Consider the following 13054-nt stretch of genomic DNA (forward strand, 5'->3'; position numbering starts at 1 on the left):
GAGCATGTGTGGGAGTTCTTGCACAGGTGTTGCTTCATGAGCCTTGTCAGTCAGTAATAGAGCTAAATGTAACTGTGCAGCCAACTCTTCCTGTAGGTGGGCAGGTATTCCATGGCTTATTCATCCTGCTATCTACACAAAATATAGTTGATAAACAGGCTGAGTTAGCCATTACATATCAGGAGTCCTAAGCTAAGTGTTGCAGAGGAGTGATTACTTATTAAGCAACCCAGGCTCCACCATGGAGTGTGGACTACAGCAAAAACAGATTTCACAAAATTCCTTGACCAAACCTACTGTCAGACTTTGATATATGGACTGAAGACCATGTCACAACTTTAGAGATACCTTCAATGGGTACTTCTTGGAGATAAGCAACAGAGAAAGCCATGGCTCATACTTGATGAGCCTTAATTGAATCTGCTAGTTGAAGTCCTGTTAAGTCATAGAAGGGATAACGTCTGCCTGGCAACTACTATTTCCAGGCAGTGTGGGTCGAACAAGACAAAAAGTTAGTTTGACGATGAGGTTGAGTATATCTTTTGTAATATGCCAAGACCCGCTAGCAGTCTTGAGTATGGAGGGCTTTTTTGTCCTAATTCATATGGGGCCTTGGAAAAAAAAGTAGACAGAATGACAGATTGATATGAAAAGCTGAAACTACTTTTGGTAGGAACTTCAGGTGGATTCTGAGAATCACTCTGTTGTAATAGAACTGCATATACAGAGAGTAATGGATGAGAGCTTGAAGTCTGCAGTCACCTCAGCGTGAAGCATCAGCGATGAGGAATGGAACTTCTCAAGTCAAAAACTTTAAAGGAACAAATTCCAAGGGTTTACAAGGAGGCTTCAACAACAGAGAGAGCCACATTTAGATCCCATGAAATAGGCAGTTTCTGTATTGGGAGTTTGACATGCCAGAGACCTTTCATGAAATGAGATACAAGCAGATGCAAGGAGATTGGCTTGTTATCCAAGAAGGTATGGTAAACAGCTATGGCGATTAGATGTACTCTCACCTAGGCAGTGGCGAAGCCTGGGTTACAGAGGAGAAGCACATATCAAAAGCTGTGAAGTTTCACCAGATAAAGGGACAGTCATGTTGATGACACCAGATTGAGAACCTTTTCCACCTGAAGACGTAGTTTTTCCTGTTTGAGGGTTGTCAGAAGAAATCAATGTATCTTCAATCTTGAATGGTAGATGGAAATTCGCTATTATTGAACGCTCAACACTGAAGCTGTGAGGTTGAGGGTTGAAAGGTAGGAATGAAAAAGCATCCCGTTATCTTGAGCTAGAAGAGCAGGATCCGATCCAAGAGTTATCATGCTGAAAAGCTTGACTAGATATGCATACCAAACTTGTTTGAGCCATGCTGGCACTATGAGGATTAGGCAGGAACGATCCTGAAGGACTTTCTGTATTGTTTTGGACATGAGAGGACTAGGTGGAAAAGCTTACAAAAGGCTATGGTTCCAGTTGAGGAGAAAAGCATCTTGTGTCAGTGATGGCTTGGTAGAGCAGAGCAAAATTTATTTAGTTTTGTGTTTTGCTGTGATGCAAACAGGTCTACTGACAGTAGATCCTCAGTTTGCAACTCATTGCTTCAGAGACCATTCTTAAGGTTGAAACATTTTGCCAAGACGATCCACTGGTATGTTGGAGACACTTGGCTGATAAGTGACCTGCAGAGGTACTTGATGACATTCTGTTCAATTCCAGCTCTTCAGTGCTTCTCGGCAGAGAAGAGACGATCCTGTTCTTATTTGTTGACCTAAAACATGGCAACTTAGTTCTTTGTTTGGATCAGGATGTTTTTGTTGCAGAATATATGCGTGAACATGGTCAGAATGTGCCATATTGCTCTAAGCTCCAGGAGATTGATTTGGAAGAGAGATTCGTGTGGAGACCAAAGATCTGGATATGGAAGGATCTCACATGGGTTCCCCAGCCTCTGGTTGAGGTATCTGTTGTGAGAATAAGTAGATGGGAACACAACCGAAGCAGAGCAATTTCTTGGAGCACTTGAGGGAACAACAGCTATTCCAGTTCCCGTGCCATTAGTGGTGTTATCTGCACTACTGAAAACAGGGTTTGAGTAAGCTGTTCCCACTGAGATCTGACCCCAGTGGAGCTATCATATGTGAAGGCAAGTTAAAGGAACTATGTGGATGGCTGCCACCATATGACAGAGTTTCACTAGGAGTCATCTGGCAACGGACCTTGGACTGACGCATGGATAAGCAAGAGCATAGTTACCATCAGATCATTGGGCAGGCATGTCTTCTGAAGCAAGAAGTCTAAGTGCCAATCAACTGTAGGGTCTGAGTAGGTTCCAGTTTCGATTTCTCAAATTTTATTAGAATACTTAAGTCCTGAAGACGACATATGGTCATGCCTAAAGAGTGGAGAACTGCTTCTCAAGCACTTATTGTGATCAGCCAGTCGTCCAGGTAATGGGAAAACTTGAATCCCCTGGTCCAAAGGTGAGCTGCTACTACTGTGAGGCATTTGGCAAATACTCTGGAAGCAGAGGAGTAATCCAACAGAAGAGCTTTGTATTGGTAGTGGGAAGAATCCATGTGGAATCGCAGGTAATACCATTAGGTCAGGTGGATTGGAATGTGAGTATAGGCATCATTGAGATACAGGGCACACATCCAGTCGCCCTGTGAATGAATGGGAGGATTGTGCTGAGGGAGTTCATTTTGAATTTCTCCCAAAAGATGTGTGTTAAGGAGCTGTAGCTGCAGATTTGGTTGCAGTCCTCCCCAACCTTTTGGGGTTGAGGAAATATATGGAGTATAAATCTTGAATCATTCCTGCTTGATTCAAGTATCGGGCAGGGACGATTTCCACTGCCTGATGCTTGAATAGAGATTGTACCTTCAGATGGATTAGTAGGAGATGAGAAGGATCTGGATGGGGCAGCAAACAATGCGGAAGGGATGGAGGCCAGGAAAAATGCAACCGGTATCCATGTTGTACAATGCTGAGGACCCAAGAATCCTTGATTATTTGACATCATTGGTTCACAAAATGATGAATTCAACCCGCTACCAAGAGGACAGGAGGGGGATTAGTCAATGGTATCAAGACTGGGCCCTGGTTTAGGCTGGGCCTGTTGCGTAGTTTTTGGCTGATAGTGTACCCGTCTGGCTGAAACTTGCTGTTGATGCTGTGCTGAAAGAGGCGGAAGCTGGTATTGCTGAAAAGGACAATACGGCCTTCTGTGAAAGTAAGGGTGTTAATAAAGATAGTACAGATGTCGCAAAGCAGTAGGTTGCATTCTGGTCTTTAACTGAGAGACCATTTCATGGAGCTTTTCTCCTAAAAGCATGGGAGGTCCATTAGTTTTTCGTAGATGTTGTCTCGGATGCAACTGGATTTTAGCCATATTATGTCTCTTGTTCCAATTGAGGCTGCAGAAGATGTGAAGTAAAATCAAAGGATTCATAGACAAAACAGAGCAGGTATCACACTGCTTCCTCTGCATCACAGACAGTTGTGGGAAAGCATTTTGATCTAAAAGGTAGGTAGGTACCAGTTGAGCTTTTGGAGACAATCATGAACATATTGAACCAAGCAAAACTAATGGATAGCAATACAGGCAGAGAACATAGTGCTCTGGAATGTTCTTTTCCAAAATTATCCAGACATTTGTGATCTTTGCCCAGTGGGGAACTAGAATAAATGTGTCATCTTTGCTTCTTTTTTTTTTTATAACGGACTTAACTATCACAGATTGTTGTGGCAGGTGTACCACACCAGAAGTGGGAGATTCGAAATTTGAGGTCCGGCTTTCTAGACATCAGAGGACAAGATATGGGTGTGTGTCCCATAATTTCAAGAGTAACACTAAGAATCTCATGAACTTGTAAGGCTGCAGGTTTATCTGGTGTATTCAGGATCTTGAGCAGACACAGGAGTTTTGCTTATGGATCTTTATCCTTATGGATATGGATACCTAGTGTCGCTGTCAACTTTTCAACAAATTTAGAATAGGTAAGAACTTCCAGAAGAGAAAAGTGCTCCAGACGATATGGAAGAATATCAGACTGTACTCTAGTGGATTCCTCCTCCAGTCTGAGGGGTACTAACTCACTCAGTCAGGACTCCAATGACAAAAGAGGGGAAGAGGGACATTCCTTTGATTGCAACTTTGGAGGAGCGGCCTGGTCTATTGCCTCTGAATAACTGGACTCTGCTGCAACTGAATGTGTAGATGAAGAGCCTCTAATATGAGATTTTGATGATGAAAACACCTGTAGGTGAGTTTATGACTCTGGTCTGAAGCAATGCTAAAATAAGAGTTGAACAAAGAAGCTGGAGCATTCCATCTGGTTCTTTTGTGAGTGGGGTAAAGGAACTACTCACTAACCCTACATCCTGGTCATAAAACTGTGTCCTTTGGCCTGTGGTGAGTGAAGAAACATCTTCTGAAACCAGAACTTAAACCTGCATAGTTGATAGGTAGTTTATTCAAGGACAGCAGTAATATTGAACAGATAGGATTTGCCGTTTGTAACCAAAGACCTTCCACTACCAATCTTGGAGGTGTTAGCCTTCTGAACAATGGAGGAGGTAAGGGCAACCTGACTCCTGCTTCAGCAATCTCAGATGGCCAGAAAAGTGTTGTGCAGGTAATCCTCTTGGGTCCCAAAAGGGAGATTTTGAGCTCCTTCTATATTGTATGCTTGAGGATGGTTGCAAAACATCATGGAGTGAAACATGTATCGAATGCACTGTGGCTTGCTTCAGGTGCACTGGGATATAAAGAGGAGAATACATCCTGTATCAGATAATGACTTACATCGAAATATCGTGCATTGGTGTAGGGTGCACCACTGGACCATGCATGAGGTGCAATGTCTTGACTGCTCTGGGCTCATTGATACTCTGTGATTTGAGTGGTCGATTCAGTGTACTTGGGTGCAGTGTAGGTGTGTATCAATGTCTCAGACTTATGGTGATTCGATGCACCACATTGAGTTATAGTCTGCACTGAAGGTGCCAAAGAGGGACGGTCCAATGGTACTGGCACTGATGCACCTCACGAGGATTGCTTCAGTTTCTTTGACACAGATGGGACTGGCTCAAGGGAGTGATGCCACTTGTGCTTCAATGGCACCTGGGCAGCTGAACCCAACCCTGTGGATTTAGCCTTTACAGACAGGAGTTTTTGAATGACCAGCATCTGCCTCTCGGGACACACACACACAGTGCAGCAGCATCTGCCTCTCGGGAAATGCTTTCCCGAGAGGCAGATGCTGCTGCACTGTGTGTGTGTGTGTGTGTGTGTGTGTGTGTGTGGGGAGACCTACTGCTACTCAGATTTACACAGCTCTTCCATTCTTAAGGCCATGGATTGTCCTGAGAGTGGGGGCATCCATCCACAGGCTTCACAGTTTTTCTGCTCATGGTCTGGTCCCACATAGCAGTATCAAAACTTATGGCCGTCTGTGCAGGACATGATTTTTCTGCATGGGCAGCTCTTAATCCACTCACCATTGTAGACTTTTTCTTCTGGCTTAACATTTTCTTGGGAGGGAAGACACTAACTTTCCATTTTTATTTTAAGGTAGCACTTAAAGTGTTTGTGTGACTGCAGAAGCAGCAAGACAAAGCAGAAAATAGTTTTGATGGAAATACATTTTAAGGGAAAAAATAAGACACAAAATACATGTCCGTACTTTAGCTTGCATAAAAAAATGACTGAGGGGGCTCATGACAATACCGTGCAGGAACTCCAGCACATGTTGAGTAGAACTCAAAGTTATATAGCTGGGAGAGAAGTTCGTTCAGTGCTGCTGGAAGTCATCACCCCACATGTAATGGCTAATTCAGCCTGCTTAATGATGGAAAACAAAAAAGACCGATGTAGGTCAAGCTGCCAGTGTGACAACATGAAAAAATTGAGTCAATAACAGGCAAATTAAAAAACCACTTAAGTGATGCAAAAAGATTTAGCATGCTCATGATAAAAAAAGGTCAGAAATAGCATGTTCATAGTTATACTCATGCATGTAATCCCAAAAATAACTGTTAAACAGTGTGCACATGTTTACTGAAGGCACCTAAATAATGAAAGTACACTAAACTGAGCATGCTCAGTTCTCTTTTCCTCTTGACTTTCCCTGCTGGCTTCTTAGCCTGGCACATAGAGGTTGTCTGTCAGTGCAGAAGAAAGAAGTGGGAAAGCAGTACACTACAGGTGAGGAGTTCAAAGGAGAGCAGGAGGGCAGAAAGCTGACATAACTGCAGACTTAGAACCATCTGTCTTTAAGTCTAAGTAACGATCAAAGAGCGATGTGAGAACATATTTTGGGGTACAGATGGGAGCATGCAAGGGGAAGACTCAGGGAGGAATCTGGCCAACCTGACAGAGGGGCACAAGCATCTGACCACTCCCTGTTCTACAACCACCATGTACAGAACAAAAGAATTGCCATGCTGGGGGGCGGGGCCAAGATGGCAGCATGAAGGAGTCATGCCATTCCAACTTCTGGTAACCTGTTCATTTTCTTTTTTTCCTTTTTACTTGTTTACCCATTAAGATGGTTAGGAAATGCAAGGGGAAGGGGTCAGAAATGTCTTCCCTGTACCTCAGTATTGCTCATTGGGTCGCCAGATGTTTATTTCTGGTTTTGTGGAGCCTATGAATCGGATGAGACCTGAGAGGCCATTGGAGTTGGAGGCTTCAGCTTCTAGCATGAGGCTGATATGTTTCAGCCTAGGTCTCAGAATCACCCCCTTGCAGATGGTAGGGAGCCTGGTGTCTTCAGTGTCAGTCTCTACCATCACAAGACCCAAGGCGGCAAAAAATTGTACTCCAAACAAGAAAGTTCAAAGGAACCTGGCCTGCTGTGGCCTATGGAACCAGAGGAGCTTAATGGCGGTGTCTGCAGGTGAGATCGTGGTTTCTCCATTGAGTGCAGAGGATGCAGCATTCAGCCCTGTGACTGGGGTAAGTAGTCTGAAAAGCCTCCACTCTTTCTTTCCAGCTCTGTCTTTTCCAGTGCTTCCACCCAAGATTGTCACCTTAGCCCAAGACTATCAACAGCTTCTTACCTGTAACAGATTGTCACTTCATTTGGTGTTTTGTTACACAAATGCTTTCATCTTCAAGAGTCAAATATAGCAGCCCAGGTTCAAAATTTTACTAGTGTCTCCAAGGTAATGAATCGGCTGGCTAGATTTCAAGCTTCTTTAATCCAGGGTAAAACAGTTATGAGTAAGAAAACTGAGCACTTTGAGAACTATATAAGGCATCTGCATTTAATATTTATCAAGTTTCCCAATATGCAAACAGTTTCATCTATTGATTTAAGAGATATTTGGTTGAGATACTTAAGATCCCTGAAAATGTAATACCCCCAGTGAGTAAAATTCATTATCTACCTACTGGGAGAACTGTGGAGCAGGAAGCTAGTTTACCTACTGGGGAACAATCACGCGATGCTCTAGATTTGATGGCAATATTGGAAAGATCAGCAGAGAAAGAACTTTCACGGGCCTCACTTTTTTTTTTTTTTTAATAAAGGTGCTGCATTTTTGGGAGGGCAGATTAGGGTGTATTCTGATTTATTGAAAATAACTCAGAAGAGGCGTAAAGTTTTTGGAATGTGCCAAGAAGTTTTATCACTTGGCACTTTTGTTTATTTGTTCCCCTAGTAAATGTATTGTGAAATTTCAGGAAGCTACAGTTACCTTTATTGAATCATCATAGCTACATTTTTTTTTAATAGATTCTAAGCAGTTGAAGGGTGGAGGGAATGTAAGAACTGGCTGTTTATGATGGGTTAAAGTGCAACACAAATGTAGTCACAGGCTTGGTTCTTGTTAATTTTTGGAACTTTTAAAAAATATTTTTTTGATGGCAACTCGCATTGGTTTTTCTTTCTTGATCCTCCATATTATTGTCTGCTAATTGGAGACTTGCTTTGATTTGTTTTTTTCTTTGTTTCCCCCTCTTTGTTCTGTATTGTTAACACACATGCTTCTATTTCTGAATCTCAAATGAATGCTGGTAGAAAATTTGGAAATTATAAATAAAAAGTTAAAAATAAATTGCCTTGCTGGATCAGACCAAGGTCCATTGATCCCAGCATCCTGTCTCCAACAGTGGCCAATTGGGTCGCAAATACCTGGCAGATCCTATAAAGTAGATCTAGTTCCTATTATTCACTCTCAGGGATAGCAAAGTCTTTCTTTACTCTACCTGGCTAACGTGTTATGGACTTTTCCTCCAGGAATTTGTCCAAACCTCTTTTTTTTTTTTTATTGAAAGCCAAAAACAGCTACAAAATTCGTAGTATACAAATATTCTTCACAAACATCATGTAAAAATGTTTATTTTTATCTCCCAAGTCCCCCGAAGCGTACTGGGTTCCTATCATCAAATGTGCCTTTAATCCTTAAGCACATGAAGGAGTGAAGCGATGCAGAGTTTTTGAAGTCCTTCTATTATTCTCAACCCCTTCTCTCCCCACCGTTCAATTATTGCGCAAGTAACAGGCAGTTCAGGTGGCAAGTTTTTGAGATAAAATTATATACTTATAGCTCAAGACTCTGCAAGTATTCTCCCCAAATGGATAGGAATGAATGCCTAAGCAAGAAGTTAACTTGAGAGGCCAGATTTTCCATTTGCATCATACTGTGAAGTGAATTGTACCCATGGCCATTTTATTCAAAAGGCAAATGGGGCACTTGCCCAGGGCCCAAACCATTAGAAGGGCCAAGCTTGATCCCCCAAAAAATTAAAGAAAGAATAAAACGGAAAAAAAAAAAGTAGAGAAGGTAAAATAAGATAGCTAACATGCCATATTATCTTCTTTAGGTCTTAACAAGGATCAGCTGAGTCCATGGTTCATAAACTGCACACAAATTGTATATGGTAAGGAATAGGGAAAGGCCTATCCTAGTGAGGTTTGCCCAGGGCCTCAGAGGCTTGAAATAGCCTTGATTGTGCCACTGTCAAAAGGAAGGGAGTCGCCCTTCGCTACACCAAGTTTTTCTTTGACTTAAAAATGCTTTCTGGGCAAAAGGTTTACTTCCATCCTAAACAGGCATAAGGGGACAAACCATCAAAAAGCAGCAACTCTACCGAGCAAGGAATGTGGTGGTCTAATATTTCACCAACATAACCAATAATTCTCCGCCTGAAGACTTGGATCTTACGGCAAGTCCTGAAAGAGTCATAAGTACTAGACTCAGTATGACACTTCATGCACCTATCTGAAAGCAACAACTTAGTAATATATGCACGGGCTTGCCAAATATATGCCCTACATAAGAATTTGAATTGCATCGCCAGATACATATTACCAGACAATGACCCAGAAAACTACAGACCAGTGAGTGTCATCTGTGCCAGGCAAAATGGTAGAAACTATCATAAAGAACAAAATTAATGAACATACAGATAGGCATAGTTTAATGGGATAAAGCCAATATGTTCAAGTCCAATTAATGTTACAGTATGTGCTTTATTTTGAACATTATGTTTTTTGTGTTGGTTTCATATGTTTCAATATAGACACAATTATGGTAAACCACTGCGATGCATATAAGAGATTTTTAAATAAAATACATACATATGGATTTAACCAAGGCAATTCTTGCCTCACCAATTTGCTACAATTTTTTGAGAGTGCAAATAAACATGAGTTAAAACTGGGGAAATCCAACCGGTCCAAAAAAGAGCTACCCATCTGTGAAGTATATAACTTGGTATAAAAGTCTTCTAATATTTTAATATTTCCTGATTAGAATTAACTAGTTCTCCTTTAGTGTCTCTTAAGGTGGCTATGGATCTAACACCTGAGGAGTTTTTATTTAAATTGGCCATTAATTTCCTGCTGTATTACCATGTTGTTAAAGTTTAAATTTATAGTAAAAAAAAAAAAAAAAAAATATATATATATATATATATATATATATATATATATGCTGATACAACAGAGTTAATCACCACTTGCGCAGCCAGAAATGACTCTTTGTTCTCCTTGGTATTATGGCTAGTTTAGTTAGGCTGATCCACCTTTAATTGTTTCTCCAACTGAAATAATCTTTTATCCATATTCTATTTTCTCTTTATGGTGTATACTACTATGCTCCCCCAAAACCATTCTAGCAGCAGAGGCATAGTGAGGGTCTTCAGTGGACGGAGGGGGGCCCAATGCATTTGCATCGACTCCTCTGCACTTTCCCCATCACCCACCAGCACATCACCACATGGCACCACCGCATGGGGACTCTCTTCACTGGGTATAGTTGGGAACCCCAACAGCGCATCTCCACAGGGTGCCGCTGTGCAGGGCCAGTGCTAACTTTTTTGCAATCCTGTGCGAACAATTACTGGGCTGTCCCTTCCTCATTCTGTTTTTGTTTTTAACATTTAATTTGTATTCTTTTCTAATCAGGTTAGTGCAAGAGTATTAGGAACCTAAGTGAATCTTACAGCTTTGTGCCATCCTTCCCTCAACAACGGCCCGCTCCACACACAATTTAAAATTATGAATTTATAGTAAAAGTTTTTACATAAAAAAAGGACACTCAAAGTACTGTTATTGTGATATTTTTATTTCAAAAATCATATATATTATATTTACATGCACTACTGTGGTATCAACCAGAAAACCCTGCATAAAAGACAAAAGGACATTTGGAAAACATATGGTATTAGGACTATTGTAATGCATGTTGGGTGTGGGCTTGGTCCTCAAAATCATGAGCAAAATAAATTACAATTACAATATAATAAACCTCCCGTTCCAAAACAGCACTGTCAGCATACAGTTACAACACTATGAAAAGGTGACTCTGCAAACATTATACCAGAACCTAGAACACCAATATACTTCCCATTAGGAAAACAGAAAAAAAAAAAAACCTTTTATGATCCCTACATAGAAACGACACATTAGCAGAATACTTTCAAGAAATATTTATTTAGAAACTTTTAATATACCGATACTCAAGATAAATATCTTATCGTACCAGTTTACAGTAAAACAAGGGAGAACCAACGATATAGGAGAAAAAAGTTATATAAAACAGGGTGATGAATTCAGGACAACTGTAAGAAATGGATATAGCTTAACATAGCGCTACTATAGAGTAGAAAACTAGCAAAGTAAAATAGTGACTAGGTTAACGACTTGGTATGAGATCAACAAACTTTCAAACAAACAAACCTAATTGTGGATTTGTGGAATGTTCAATCAGGGAAGGCTTGTTTGAAAAGCCAAGTTTTCAGTTTCTTTCTGAAGGACAAAGGGCATTGTTCCTGGCGAAGCTCTGGTGGTAATGAGTTCCATTGAGAGGGTCCGGCAGTAGACAAGGCCCGTTTCCGAATGGAGGGGTGAAGTGAGGCTTTAATAGGGGGTGCGTGAAGCGATCATTTATATGCCGTTCTGATTGGTCTTGTAGATGCGTGCAGGTTGAGTGGGATTTTGAGTTGGAGTGTGGAATGCTGGTAGATGTTTTTATGGATAATGGTCAGAGCCTTAAACAGTATTCTAAAGTTGATGGGGAGGCCAGTGTAAGTTTTTGAGTAAAAGTGTGATATGCTCTCTTCTCCTCGAATTGGTTAGGATCCTGGCCGCCGCATTTGAAGCATCTGTAATGGTTTTGTTGTGGAGGCAGGAAGGCCTAGGAGTAATGCATTATAATAATCAATTTTTGAAAACAGTATGGCCTGAAGGACTGAACGGTAATCATGAAGGTGTAGGAGGGGTCTAAGCTGTTTTAAAACATGTAACTTGTAGAAGCATTCTTTAGTGGTGTTGTTTATGAACTTTTTGAAGTTCATGTGGGAGTCTAGAATAGCTCCAAGGTTTCTCACATGGTTTACTGGAGGTGTGAAGTGGTTGCTGATAAGAGGGTTGGAATCATTGGGTGAGATGACGAGGATCTCCGTTTTTGAAGTGTTGAGGACAAGGTTGAGGCTAGAGAGGAGAGGATTGATGGATTGAAGGCAGTTCCAGAAATTTAAGGTTTTGGAGATGGGATCTGTGATTGGGATCAAGATCTGTATGTCATCAGCGTAAATGAAGTGTGTCAGGTTGAGACTTTCTAGAAGCTGGCATAGGGGTAGCAAATAAATATTAAACAGTATAGGGGAGAGAGATGAACCCTGAGGTACTCCGTGCTTGGAGGATACGGGGTGGGATTCATTATTATTTATTCTGACCTTGTATATCCTATTATTAAGGAAGGATTTAAACCAATTGAGGGCGGTGCCAGCGATGCTGATGTCCGAAAGTCGGTTGATGAGGATTGAATGGTTCACTGTGTCAAACGCTGCTGAAATGTCAAGTAGAGCCAGTAGAAAGGATTGGCCTTTGTCTAGGCCCATTAGGATGTTATCTATTAGAGAGTAAGAGGGATTCAGTGTTTTGGCGTTTTCGGAATCCAAACTGGGAAGGGTAGAGAATGTTGTGGAGGTCTAGGTAGTCGAAGAGTTGGTTGTTGACTAATTTTTCCATTAGTTTGGCTATAAATGGTAAGTTGGCGACTGGACGAAAGGTTTGCTGGGTTAGATGGATCCAGGTTAGGTTTCTTAATTTAAGGTTTTAGTGATGAGAGTTTCAAGGAGTCGGGAACCATATAAAGCGCATCATAATAGTAAAACCATATTAATAAAAATTAATATTTCAAAACAAATGAACAGAACATCCAATAATTAAAACCTAATATTTTTAAAATTTCCCAAACACTAATACAATATTTCAAAACAGCATACAGCAGAGTTGTTTACTTGTAACAGGTGTTCTCCTAGACAGCAGGATGTTAGTCCTCACATATGAATGACATCATCAGATGGAGCCCGGCATGGAACTTTGATCTCAAAGATTCTAGAGCTTTCAGCATGTTCCACTGAGCATGTGCAACTGTAGTCATCACCCTGCCCCCTAGACAAAGTCTTTCAGTCAATAATAAACCATTTCCCATGGGAGGTGGGAAGGTTTCATGAGGACTAACATCCTGCTGTTCTAGGAGAACACCTGTTACAGATAAGCACCTCTGCTTTCTCCTAGGACAAGCAGGA

The 13054-nt window shown here is 41.2% G+C and overlaps 1 protein-coding gene across 4 annotated transcripts in view; it reads right to left on the bottom strand.

The window, feature by feature from the left end:
* The window catches only part of LMBR1 (limb development membrane protein 1), a 400337-nt gene that overhangs the window by 64728 nt on the left and 322555 nt on the right, over window positions 1-13054 (bottom strand). The window lies entirely within an intron of this gene.

This window comes from Rhinatrema bivittatum, chromosome 2 (assembly GCF_901001135.1).
Source record: "Rhinatrema bivittatum chromosome 2, aRhiBiv1.1, whole genome shotgun sequence".
In the NCBI taxonomy this organism is placed as follows: Eukaryota; Metazoa; Chordata; class Amphibia; order Gymnophiona; family Rhinatrematidae; genus Rhinatrema; species Rhinatrema bivittatum.